At 45.2% G+C, this 13,918-nt stretch overlaps 1 long non-coding RNA gene across 2 annotated transcripts in view; it reads left to right on the top strand.

Moving 5' to 3' along the window:
- Positions 1-11,591, top strand: part of LOC129678817 (uncharacterized) — a 25,081-nt gene extending 13,490 nt beyond the window's left edge. The window contains exons 2-5 of one of the 2 annotated variants that reach the window (XR_008720446.1): positions 4,526-4,583; positions 4,803-5,065; positions 5,724-5,937; positions 11,390-11,591. This is a non-coding gene — a long non-coding RNA (uncharacterized LOC129678817). The remainder of the gene's footprint in view (positions 1-4,525; positions 4,584-4,802; positions 5,066-5,723; positions 5,938-11,389) is intronic. The other variant, XR_008720445.1, reaches the window with a different exon arrangement.
- Positions 11,592-13,918: the final 2,327 nt, after the last annotated feature.

Below are 13,918 nucleotides of genomic sequence, written 5' to 3'. Positions count from 1 at the left end.
AAAGGAGCCAACTTGGTGTGGTGAGTGTGTGCCACAAGAGAGTGTGATTTCCTGGAACCAGCACTCAGGAGGTGGGGATGGGGATTCCTGGGGCAGCTCGACAGCTGGTTTAGCCAAATCACTGAATTACGGGTTCCACAAGAGACCCTGTCTGAAAAGTGACCAAGAAAGACATTCAGCACAAACCTCTAACTTCCACATGCATGAACACAAAGAGACATGTGTACAATACACACACACACACACACACACACACACACACACACTCCTTAATTCCCTATATCCAGCGGGATCCCATTATAAACCCAATAGAGTGACTATAATGGAATAACCTGACATTACTAAGTGTTGGTAAACAAATTTGGACCAGTACTAATTCTTATAAACTGCTCATGGGAGAATAAATCAATATGATAGTTTTTAATAGTGTCTACCAAAGCTCAGTAATCCCATTCCCTAATATGGTCAATAAACAGAAAAAAACTGCATTCATAGTCATTCTAAATTTGAAGCAACCACAGTGTCCAGGGTAGAGAAATGGACAGAAGACGTGCTGAGTGTTTAGATGATGGACGTGAGGAAGTGAGTGGATGAGTGATTACAACACTGTACCTGGATATTGGATGTTGACCTGTAGAAGGATTGTTCAACTCTCCCAAAAGGGTTTGGCTCCCAGGTTAAGAACCACTACATTAGTGGTCTGAAGAGAGGAAAGCTGAATTCTTGCCTCGGGGATTGGAGGGGTGAACCAAGGAGAGCTGGGTGGCCTGGGGCACACTTGAGGCTGCCACCGTGAGAGACATGTCATGGTCATGAGTTCAGGACCCCTCCCCTGCCCCTCAGCCATGGGCAGCTGCTGCAGCACAGGTGGGAGCACAGTGGAGAGATGGACAGGGCCTGGGCTTCCCAGACAATTCAGAGGGAGAGAAGAGTGTTCATGGAGAAGTGATGTACGGAGGACTCTAAGCAGGGAAAGGGAGCAAAGCTAAGGAGGGCTGGGGAGACCGAAGTGAGCTTGTGAAGGATGATGGGAGTGATCTTAAAATAGAATGTCTGGGTTGAGGTAAGGAGTGACCTGGCGGGGCAGTGTGATAGTCTAGCACTGCTGTGGGGCTCAGGGTTAAGGGAGGGGATGGGGACGAGGAGTCAAAGAGCAGAGGTGATCCGAAGTTTGGAAGGCCATTGTTGCCAGGTCACCAGGAGCTGGGCCAGGCTGGGCCAGAGACACTCCTTTTCCATGAAGGAGGTAGGCACTGCTCCTTGGATAAGCAAGGCTGAGTAATGGGTGGCGCATTTGATGCATGGCTTGGTGGGTGAAGGGACACTAAAGGGGGCGGAGTGCGGCGGTCTGTACTAGGCTAAGGCTAGGCATTATGGTATGAAGGGGGATGCCCTCCATAGGCTCCTGTGTGTGAGTGTGAGGTCCCTACTTGGTGGTGCACTTTGGGAGGTTGTGAAACTCTTGGAAAAGAGAGCCTAGCTAGGGATGCTGGGGAAAGGCCTTGGGGTATATAGCTAGCCCCTGATCCTGGTGTTCTTGCCCTACTTCCTCATCCACCCAGAAATGAGAAACTCCCTCCACCATAACTACCAGCTGCTTCCCTGCTATGATGGACTACAGTTCCTTAAACTGTGAGCCAAAATAAATCTTTTTGTCCCCTTAAGTCGCTGTAGTCAGGTGACTTATCACACTGAGGGGAAAAACAAATTCGTAACACATTTGGGCTGCTCCTTGGGATCAGAGTCCATGTTCATTAGAATAAAATGGTGCTCTCTGGAGGGTTGTGGCATTGTGTGTGAGATCAGCAAGCATGATAGCATTGGAACTGTGTAAGGATTGGAGAGTGAGTAGTCAAGGGTTGGCTTGAGGCTTCTCCTCTCCCTGACCAAGGCTCCAAGAGATGTGGCCGAAAAATCTATACCTCCCAGAGGCCAAGCACTTGGCAAGGGCCACCTCCAGAGATAGGCCGTGAGTGCTGAGAGCTAGGGGATGAGAGAAAGGTATCTGCAGATTTTTTTCTCCATTATTATTTTACCCCTCCCCCAGTGACTAACATTCTAGGCCAGACAGAAATATAGTCAGTTGCAGGCAGAGCGTATGTGGTTACTGGCAGGAATGACCATCAGGAAGGAGAAAGACAGCTGCTTTTGCTGTAACTGTGAGTAGGGTTTTGAAGCCTCCTTCCTGTGTGTAGGACAAACCAGTTTACTGGCAAACACTACCCTTTGAACTGTGTGCTGGTCTAGGGGAGCCCACTGCAAATGGACACCACAGGCTGTGTTTCCAATGTACCGGGAGTCTTGTGGAGGAGTAATGGCCGATTATCCACAAGCTGCCGAGTAGTTACAGACACTGGGGAAGACAGGCGGCCAGGCTCAGAAGTTTCAGAGGCTGCTGCTACAGCAACGAGTCAAATGGAGCCTGACGGGAGTGAGGGGAAATGGAAATGCAGCCCAAAATAGAAAGCTGCGCTTTAATGGATAAGGAGCTCACAACATGGGAGGCGTGCCTCTGCAGATCACCTTTTAGCGATCTGCTTTCACTGCTAAACTGTTTGCCCATAAGAGAAGTGCGCAATTAAGGCAAAGGAGGTGCGGCATTGGGGGAGATGAATGTTGCAGGCTTTTAGATCTCATACTGGGGGTTGTGGGGGTAGGAGCAGGAATCTAATTTTTTTTTTAACCTACCAAAATTATGCATCCTTTCCTCCATCTGCTTGCTTCAGGGAAGGTCCAGTATCCAACTTAGAACACCTTTCTTAAAGCTGATTAGCCAGCCAGAAATTAGCAGCTTTGGGGAGCCACTGAAATGGAACCAGGGCATTTCCCCGAAGAGGAGGCAGACTTTGCCCTAGGAAACAGAGGGTGATTTGTCTGCTTACTCCTTGTCTGGTTGTTAAGCCATGGGTCACGTTCTCTGGGGCGTTGGCACCCCCTCTCTGAGAGGCAGGATCCACTTTAATGGTGGAAATTAGTATAAAGGAGAGGGATGAAGAGCAGAAGCTGCTTAGACAGCTATAATGTTTGTGTGGCTGTGACTGTTACGAAGTCCACCCAGATTATCCTGGGGAAGTCTTCTCAGATAGGGACTCTAAAGTAAACAAGATTGTAGGTACAAATGGCTAAGCAAACACAGGATTCGTCTGTCCTCCATTATTATGGATGCTGGGGCACTCATGGGGACTCAGTAGGCTGCAGATCCTAAAGAAGAAGTAACCACTCTGTCTTTCCTAGTCCCATCCCTTACCCATTTGTAGGGACCGAAATCAAACCCCAGCCAAGGGTCTGTATGGCGTGGAAGATGAACGAGCCTGGTGACCACACGTTCCCGGAAGGGCTGAGGTCCTGAGCAGGCCGGTGGTTATTGCAGTAGAGAGTCTGGCTGAAGCTTACTGAGGGAGGCAGGCCACAGGAGACCAGCAGCCAAGTGATTTCCTGGAATGAGAGTCTCAGGACTCCGCATTGGAGTGCCCGCTGCTGGGCGTTCCTCGGGATGGGGAGGGATTTACATTGCTAACTGGAGCTGAATGGAGTTTAAGATAACAGGAAGGAGGGTGCAGCCTACATGGGGGTTGCACACAGCTGGGAAATTATTTTTCAATAAAAGTGATGTCACAGGCTCACGCTGCTGAGTTTTCCATTTTTGTGCCTGGTCTGGCTGACCACTGAGTCCCCCGGGTATGCCTGTCTCTGTCCTTGGCACTGCGGTTACAGATTTCACATGGGTGCTGGGGATCAAGTTCAGAGTATCTTGCTTGTGCAGCACGTATTTTGCCCACTGGACTGTCTCTCCAGCCCGCAGCTTGGGTTTCTCATAGCTAAAACAGCTCACTAGAAATAGAGACTTTAAGTCCTAGTGTGAAGGAGGGGAAATGGGCACAAAGTCCCACACAAAACCTCTTGGCCAGGAGAGGAGCAATCTGTTTTCTTCAGTGGACTGATCCTAGGTAAAACAACCTCCTGGGGCAGGCCCCACACTCACAAGTGGATGGTCAAAATAAACCAGACCTCATGTTTTGTAGTAGCTTTTAAATACATTTCTTTCTTCTTTCTTTTTCCCTTTTAAAGGTAGAAAAAGACCATGAAGATGGGTGGGTTAGGAGGGAGCAGATCTGGGAGGAGCTGGGAGGTGAGAAAAAAAAATAAGAAATATGCTATATAAAACCCATGAATAGTAAATTAAAATTTAAAAATTACATGGAAACCTCAAAAGAAGAAAGGAAAGAAGGAAGAGGAGAAGAGGAGGAGGTAGAGGAAGAGGAGGAGGTAGAGGAAGAGGAGGAGGAAGAACAGGAGAGAATAAAAGAAGAAATATAAAGTTTGTGTACATACACAAATGGATTCCACAGCAATGCAGAGTTTATATGGTCTTAAAGCTTACTGTTGAAGCCCTAGAAAGTGCTAGTTGTGGTTTGGGAAGGGAATGCTTCAGACATTTCAGAGAGGGTAGAAATTCTTTACTGAATTACATATTTTTTCCTCCTATTCAAGTAACTTCCTGAATATTTGCCTCTTGATTTTCCAGCATTCCCCTGTTCCTGCTGTGTAACAGTTTCCTGAAGGGAAGATCCTTAAATAGAAAGGTAAACAACTCAAACAACCAGCTCCAGGACGGTCCTGAAGCTGACCAATTCTCCAGTCCCCCTCCCCCCCCCGCCAGTAAGCAAGAAAGCTGAGTTTCTGTAGAGAACATGTAAAACAAGGAGGAGATAGTAAAAAGCACATTATTTCACTTCTCACTACAAATATGTGCTTTTTACTATACATTCTCCTTGTTTTACGTGTTCTCTACTGTCCCCGAGTCTAGACAGAGACAAACTGCAAAGAAGACTCTCGAGACCAGACCAGCTGCCCGGAAGAAGCAGAGACCAGCTGAGTTGCCTAGAAGGGGTTTAAGCCAGCTGGGTCGCCTGGACAGGACACTCTTCAGCCTGCTGAGGTGCCTGTGGGCTGTGCAGTGTGCTCCAGGTTCCCAGCTTTCGTGAGCTGTCACCCATGCTGGCCTTGGTGGCACAGCTGCCTGATCATTTCTGCTCTTGTAAGCAACGCCCCAACCCATACTCCTGTAAGTAACGCCAATAAAACTCATTGGCTCACCAGATTAGACTTGTGGTGGTGTCTACTGTGGCTTGGCGCGGGCTCACTGTGTGAGGCGAGCAGGGGTGATGTGTGTGTCTCCCAGGGAAAAGCTCTGTAACGAAACATCAACAGAATTGGAGATGTCAAACTTAAGACCTCCATTCATAAGATATGCATTTAGCATCTGCAGTATGCAAACAAATATGCTGAGGCCTGCCATGTGCAGAGAGAGCGCGAGCGCCCTGGATGCACAGTGGTGTGAACGTTAACCAAGGAGATAGTTACAGAAACAGTTCTCTTCAGGGACAGAATGTGGCCAAAGCAACAGGCGCAAGGTGAGGGGGCATTCACCGCCAGTCTACATAAAGTGCATTTGTTTCATGGTCGCTGTGCACTTTAAACTGATGCTATCTCGGAGTTTACAGACTATTTCATTCCTGCATCCCGTGTTAGACATTCATTGCCTGTCACTGCTTAGAATTTACATACCTCTGAAATAACAGTTTCCCAAACTAGTGTTTTCTTGTATTATGGCTCATAGACTCTGTTGCATGCCGTTGGTCTGTGTCCTTCAGTTCTCTGCTGATTGCCACTCTCCTCCCAGATTTATTTTGTAACTGACCTAATGAATTGTCCGTTACCAGCTTGGCAAGCTGACTGTTTCAGACTTTGGAGCAGATGTCATTGTCATCCCCACGTTCCAGATGAGGACGCCAAGCTTTGAGCAGTCGGGTCCTATTATCTCCTGTGTCAAGGAGCTCTTGGAACAACGAGGGTTGGATCCCAGCTCAAAGCACACAACATGAACAGGCACACGGAGAGAGCGTGGACAATGTGAGGCGTGACCACATACACTGGGTAAGTAGGGAAATTTACAGAGATGATTGTAATTGAGTCATCACTAATTTTCCCCGATTCCTCCAAGATCCTCCCCACTTTCTACACACCCAACTTTATGCTGCTTCTCTCTCTCTATTTAAAAAGAAAACAACAGAAACAAAAATAAAACCACCCACGAAACCAGTGATCAAAACAATCAAGCAAAAGAGCATGAGACAAAGCATGCCCCCTCCGTGAGACGGAACCCACGCCACACACTGCTAGGGTGGCTGAGCGCCCGAGACTAGGCACAGACCCTGCTGCCACTCTAACAGGCTCTGTGACACACTGCTGTGCCCCGCCCTGCCCCACCCAGCCACCACAGGACTTTGTGCAGTGGACGGGAACGGACACAGAGCCCCTCTGCTGGACCATGCACAGAGAGCGAGACACTTTGTAGTGCTCTGGCCCTGAGTGAGAGGTTTTCATCATACCCCTCCCCTAAGGGCTCGGGGGTCTATGTAGAAGAGGAGGCAGAAAGGCTGTAAGAGCCAGAAGAAGTGGATGATGGCAAGGAAACAGTGTCTCCAGACACAACAGGGCTAATACACACATGAGACTGTGGCAGGGAACATGGCGCCTGCACAGGTTCCAGCTGAAAGGGTCCCAGCGCTGAGGGAGAAGCAGAGATCATCTGCAATTGATAACTCTCTGATGGAGTGGCATTGGGCGAAGTAGCTGCACTTCTGAGTAGGTCCCATGACCAGGAAGAGTTTGCAGACAAAACAAACTCAGTGTTACTTTTGTTTCATTTTGGGTTGTGTATTTCTCCCATTTTTCTTTAATTGTAGATTATAATTACATCATTTTATTCTTCCCTTTTTCCAGACCTCTCGTTCCATATACCCCTCTTTTCTCTCTTTCAAGTTCATGGTTGCTTCTTTTAAATTACTTTTTGTGATATGCATATGTACATATATATTTTAAAATATAACCTGCCCAGTCTGTATCATTTTATCTTGAGTATTTTTTTCAGAGCTGACCATTTGGTATTGGATAACCAACTCATGTGTCCTTCCCTGGAGAAACGGTTTCTCCCGTTCTCATCATTCTTGGATTGCCTGTAGTTCTGTGCACGGTGAGGAGGGCTTGCAGGCTGCCCTCCACCCTTCTTGATGTTCATCTTGACCCATTTTTTATTCAGTAGTGAGTTGTTGAGTTTCCACAAGTTTGTACACATTCTGCTGTTTACCATATTGTTGATATCCATGTTTAGTCAGTGGCAGTAAGACAGAATGCGGGGTGTCATTTTTAATTTATTTTTATGTCTGATAAGAGTTGTTTTGTGTCCTAGTATAGGGCCAATCTTAGAAAAGTCTCACGAGCTGCTGAGAGGAAGGTATGTTCTTCAGTGTCCGGGTGGATTGTTCTGTGGATGGTTTAGCTTTGTCTGGATGGCCTGTCTGTTGCTGGAGCCCTGAAGCCATCCAATAACACCGTCTGAGGGTCAGTATGGGGCTCTGAGCTGTAGTGGTCTTTCTTCTATGAAATCCTCTGGGTGAAGTTTTGCTTTGATGAGTATGGAGCTTTCCCCATCTCTTCTGATGAGTTTTGGTTTGGAGTGTATTTGGTCAAATATTAAAATATCTACCCCTGTTTGCTTCTTGGGTCTATTTGCTTGGAACACATTTTACTTTTTGCTCCAGGTAATGTCCATCTTTGAGGATGAAGCGTGTTTCTTGGGTGCAGTAGAAAGATGGATACCGCTTCTAATGCAATCCCTTAGCCTGTGTCTTTTTACTGGGGAGTATTTATTGATTCCTGTTATTTTGTTGTTACTTCGATTTCTGTACTGATATTATTTATTCCTCATGTCTCAGGTCGATATTTTCCTTTTCATGCCTTCTATAGAGCTAGCCTTGTAGATAGAAATTGATAGAATTTGGGTCTTATCATGGAATACTTCTCTTTCTCTGTCAGTGATTGAGAATTTTGCTGAGGATAGAGTCTAGGCTCCCTTCTGTGGTCTCTCAAAGTTTGTATAACATCTGTCCAGGCATTTCTGGCTTTCAGAGACTCCATTAGTGGGTCTGCCTTTATGACTTGGTCTTTTTTCCTTGTAGCTTTTTAATATCCTTAATTGTTCTGTACATTTAATGTTTTGATTATTATGTGTTGTAGGATATTTTCTTCATGGTCCAGTATATTTGGTGGTCTACATGCTTCTTGTACCTTGATAGACTCCTCCTTCTCTAGGTTGGGGAAGTTTTCTTTTGTAATTTTGTTTAAAACATTATCTGTGCCCTTGACCTGGGTTTTGTGTTCTTTCTCTAATATCATCATTATTATTCATAGAGTCCCAAATTTCCTGGATGTTTTGTGCCTGGATTAATTTTCTAGGTTTAAGATTTTTTTGACTGAGATATCCATTTCTTGAACTTTGTCTTCAAGACCTGACAGTCTCTTCCATCTCCTATGATCTGTTGGTGAGGCTAACCTCTGAGGTTTTTGTTTGACATCCCAAATGTTCTATTTCTAGTTTTATTCAGTTTGGGTTTTCTTAAGTGATTTCATTTCTACCTTCATGTCTTTATTTTTTTCATTATTTCTTTCAACTGTTTTTTTTTTTCTTTTCATGGTCCTCATTAAGGCATTTTTTTCATATCCTTATTAAGGTCCTTGAACATATTCATGATTGCTGCTTTGAAGTCCTTGCCTTGTGCTTCTGCTAAATTACGTTCCTCAGGACCTCTCACAGTGGGACTTCCAGCTTCTGGAGGAGGCATATTGCCTTGGCTGTTCATGTTTGTGCTTTGCACTGGGATGTAGGAGTCTGGAATTGTGGTGTTTGAGGTGTTCTTGGTGTAGGGGATCTCGTTTTGTCTGTGATGAGTTGCCGTTGCTACTCTGGGTCCTAGGCAAATGTGTTGGCTGTGGGTTCCTGGTATTGAGTGATTCTGTGGGTTGGCAGGTGATGCAAACAAAAGGAGATGAGCTAGGAGGAAAGACAGAGAGGGACAATGGGAAAAACCTGGGGGCCAGGATCCCACCAAGAGGTGGAGTCCCCAGGGAATGGAGGTGGGGGCAATGGGATGAAGAATAAGTCTGAGGAGACAGAACAAAAGGCTTGTTACCATTTTTTAGGAAATTGTGTAGGTGAATAAAACAGTTCTTAGGAAACATGGTCTGAAGTAGCAGATAGTCTGGGCACCATTATCCCTGTGTAGAAGCCCCCGAGACACTCATCCAGCCATGTCTGGCTACTACAGAGAATTTTTAATTTTAATCTCCAGTTACAATAGCATATTGTGATACAGAAAAATAATTTAAATAAACTTATTCTTTATATTTAATCTCTTATTTCAGCCTCCTTCTCCCTGAACCTAGTTTGGTTATTCCCTCCTTGACTTGTGTTATGTCAAGGAATTAGTTGCACTCACAGCTGACTGTTGAAAATACAGGTGCTTTCATGCTTAGGGAAGCAGGATAATCATATTACAATAGCATTGGCTGCAGCAATTAAAGCACCAACTTGGTTATGAGTTGGTGTGTGTGTGCCGGGGGTGGGAGGGGGTAATTAACCACATTTAATCTAGTCTGTGTGACTAAAGCTATAAAAAAAAGAAAGGTCCTAAAGTGCTCACCTTCCACACACACAGTCCATTACTGTTGTCCACATTAGCGATGATTTATAAAGTTGGGATGATCACTGAATTAACAACCACTGCATTCCTGCGACTGGAGGAAACACAGCCTTACACTCCCATGAGCCTCTGCTCTCATTGTCAACTGGTCAGTACATCACCTCTTCTGCTGTCGTTGGTGAGTGGCCCTTTATTTGGTGCTCACCGTTGCTCTGTTGACATTGAGTTTCCAGCGAACTGCGCGGTAGCTCATACTGTGGTTGCACACTTTAATTCTGTGAGAAGATGCTCACACTGGTGCCTGCATGACAGGCTCACCACCTAAAAGAGGTGACTCCGGACCCCCCGGAAGCAGTGGGGAACATTTAATCTAATGAAAATAAAACAAAGTAGCAGAAACTCACCCCCTTATTTGGCATTGGTTAGCACACGTTCATGGAACATTGGTCAGGACAGAACTCCTCGCTCAGATTAGGGAACTCAAGAACTGCAAAGAAAAAGGATTTGATAAATAATTTCTTCTGATTATGGCAAGATATGTCTTTTAGTCAGAATGTTAACAATCACCCAGAAGGTACATCTAGGTCAATATTGTAGTTACTGGAATTCGCTGCACCTTCATACTTGAGATTTTCTGAGTGTTTGCATTCTTTCTATTGGCCCTCTCCTGCTGTCATTCTTAGGTCACTGACTAGGCTTTCTCAGCCCCATCCTCTTCGTTTCTCTAATTCGGAGAGCCCAAGAACTCCTCCTCAAGCAATCTGTGTGTCTCCCGGTGCTCGCTTGGGATCCCATGGCACAAGTGTGTTCCATGCTTTGATGAGTCCAGCTAAATACTTCCACCTTTGCTGTTCCTCGGAGAGACAAGTCCACCCTTCCACCAGCGGGCACCTACCAGCTGGCACCCAATCTCAGCGAGCTCGGGAGCTCTTTTGATGTCCATCCTGCCTCACATCATTGACCCTCATTTTGGTCACTAACACAAGCTTTATGCAAACTCCAAACCCAAGACGTACCCAGAATGCTGTAAAAATCTTGCCTTCTATGTCCAACCCAGGAAGTTCTTTACCTTGTTCCAGGTTGTAGTTTCTTCTTAATCACATGACATCCTTCCCTACCCTGTATCAACATTTATCGACCAGATGTTTCTTTTTTGTTTTTTGTTTTGTGGCACTGGGGTTCAAACCCATACCCTTGGGTACGGTGAGCACACAGCCTACCCCTGAGCTAACCCAGGGTCCAGCTGCTGCTTGTGTGTCATCATGAATCATGTGCTTCTCACTAAACTCCTCAGTTCACATCTCACCTGCTGCTTGGTGTCCTCGACCCACACAGTCAAAAGAAACACAAAGACATCGAATCAGTCTTCTACATACCTGTTGTATGTACGGTAGAATCTGGTCTTCTTATCACGACCTAGAAGGCCGGTGGCCTGACCCTCATCGCTTTCCTATCATTCCCACCACTCGCACATTCGACACTCTACCAGCCTCACTGTATTTCTTTTTATTGCTTTCACAATCAGGACTAGTATTCTTAAAATTAGTGTATAGAGCAATGGCTTTCACCCTGCCATTTTGCACGTACTCTGTCTCCCACAGCGTCGTCCTGCTCACCTGCTGGCCTCTTTCCTGCCTCGCTGTGCTCCTGCTTCACGCTGAATTTATTGATGTTCTTCAAATGCACTGCTCTATTCCTCAGTATCTGCTCCTCCTCTGTATGGACGCTGTAAATTTTCCTGCAGCTTTTACCTGCATGTCATTTGGATATATTTTCAATTTTCTTTCTTGTCTGAGAGCCTCCACCTGTATAATTTTCCCTATTTCTGTATTTCCTGACACTTGCAGTGTCCCCCATGTGTCTGACGTTGACCTGCCTTAGTGTTCCTGACTCGTGCCTCTGACTCCGCTTGTGCTCCGTTGGTTGAGGAGTCCTCAGACCTCTGCAGAGCCTGGACAGTGGTAGGTTCTTCATGACTGTAAGTGAAATGAGACGATGCACGCTGTGCCAAACATATCCAGTGCCCATAGGCCACCCCACGAACCAAGAGCCTGATGAATGTGGTGCAGAGCATTTGTGAGAGAAATGTGATGGGCCCTACAAATAGAAAGGTCAGTATCATTAGCAGTTACAGAAATGTGCATTTAAATACTGAGATAACATTTCCACTCCTGATCGGTACCAATTAAGCATTATTGGTGGTAGTCACTGCTGAAAAGGATTGTGAAAAGGGTCATTATTTTACACCATTGGAGAAAGTTTAAATTGCTACTCAAGTAATTTGGTAATAAATATTAATGAGAAAAATGTAGACTCCTGGCAGTGTTCTTAGCTTCTGTAATATAGATTTAAAAATCACACAGGATAACCTTTGCACAGATTTTGTTTATAATACTTAAAATGGAAATTTTATGTCCTTCAATAATAAAAAATTTGAATGTTTTATGACATGTGTATAATAAAACACTGTGCAGCTTCTAAATAGAATAAATAAATCTGTGCAGAGTAATCTCAAGGGGAGTTCAGTTGCCTTAGTGCTGAAAACGAAAAGTTAAAAATCAGCGAGTAGGGTGTATCCATTCTTCATAAAAGCAGAAAGCAAGCCACGAGCATCTGTATCTGTGCGCGTGCGTCGCCATGCGTGAGCACGCAGCCCCATGGGCTTACCTCTGCGAAGGAGAGGGGGATGAAGGAGGAACATTATCTTTTCCTTCGTGAGTCTAGCATCTTCATGAAACCTAAGATGAGCATGTTTTACCAATGTGTCCAAAGTAAAAGCATCCTTTCTCATGAATATAGCAGCGTTGAATGACAATGCGCTACTTCTCCCTAGCGATGTGGAAGCATGGATGAAGTGAACTCAGGAAGAGTTTTCACATCGTAAGTTAAATCAGAATTGGGATAACGGCAATGAAAAGTTGAAAATTTCTGATAAAATTTCAGTTTTATAGAACTATTGACTATTGAATGAGAAAAGTAGAAAGCTTATAAGTCATAACTTAAAAATGAATAGAAAATATCATCCAAGAACAACTTCTCCCAGGTGTAAGCCTGACGATTTTAACAGAGAGTGCTCTGAATCAGAAAAGTTCAGAAGCGTAAAAACAGACAAAGGAACAGAAAACTGTAAACTCACTTTACACGTTTCACAGAAATGGATATCTGTGTGTGTGCATGCCAACACATTCACACGCACAAACATACACCATGAAAAAGAATATGTTTGCCCTTTACTGGGAAAATGAAGTGTGAAACCAGAGAACCAGAAAAATGGAGACATACTTGGAAGAAAAAGCAGACAGGATGAGAAGGGCAGAGAAACCAGAGAAAGAAAAACAGTCCACACAGAGAGGATGTGTACGAACCCAAGCCACGCTTTCCGCTGGAGCCTCAGGCCTCTCATGCTTGGAAAAGATCCTGCCTTTCACGGTGTAGTAATGGGCTTGGAGTCCCAGAAGGAACTATTTTAATCTTATGCTTTGAATAATACATCAATAAACAGTAGGTATTTAAATTGACTGAACTGTGAGGAACAGTTGACAGGCTGATATGCTGAGAAACAGAAAAGACGCAGGAATTAAAACATATAAACAGTACGTGCAAAGCAAATAGCCAGTGCTGAGACGGATGCCTGCGTTAGGCAAGCGGCGGCCAAGGAAGAAGAACCCACTTTAATTATTTAAAACAGGAGTGGTGGGGGATTTGGAGCAGAAATTGGTTCCATGTGTGATGTGAGCCTTGCAAAGACAGATGGGGATTGCGGGGCCAAAAGATTAGGAATGGCGGGAAGCCACCAGCAACGCATAGCCAGAGAAGTAATGTATAGCCTTTTCAAGGAATTCCACCATAAATTAACTGGACTCGGGGTCAGGCTTCTTCTATTCTGCTTTTCTAGGGCATCTCATTGCTTGCTCTGGAGGAAGAGCTTTGAGCTCCTGAGGATGGAGATTTGAGGTCCAAGGGAAGAATACTGCTTAATAAAGAACAGATGGAGACCGGTCAGCCTCTTTCCTTTATTAAAAAAAAGCTCCTAAATATGTTACAGAAGCATAATTGTCTGAACTACATCTGCAGATTGAAGTAGGAATATATCTGGTCTCAAAACCCGTGGCAGAGAACGCTGGACACAGATGTATTCTGGTGAAGTGGTTGCATTTCAGTGATAGCAGCAGCTTACTGCAGGCATCCAACGGCAATCTCAAATGGCAAACAGGGAGGGGCACCGGCCGACCTCCGGCTGGTCTCGGTGAAGCTGAATTTGAGAAGGTATTAGGGCTGTGTCCTGATGGAGGAAGCGTGATGGAGATCTACTGTGTCCAAACGTCTTCCAACCAAAAGTAGCTCCGTAGTTTGTGGGACCCAAAGCAAAATCAGAA

The sequence above is a fragment of the Psammomys obesus genome, unplaced genomic scaffold, assembly GCF_907164565.1.
Source record: "Psammomys obesus unplaced genomic scaffold, mPsaObe1.curated_primary_1811, whole genome shotgun sequence".
NCBI lineage: Eukaryota > Metazoa > Chordata > Mammalia > Rodentia > Muridae > Psammomys > Psammomys obesus.
Note: the sequence above shows the minus strand (reverse complement) of the source record. Positions and strands in the feature narration are given on the sequence as shown.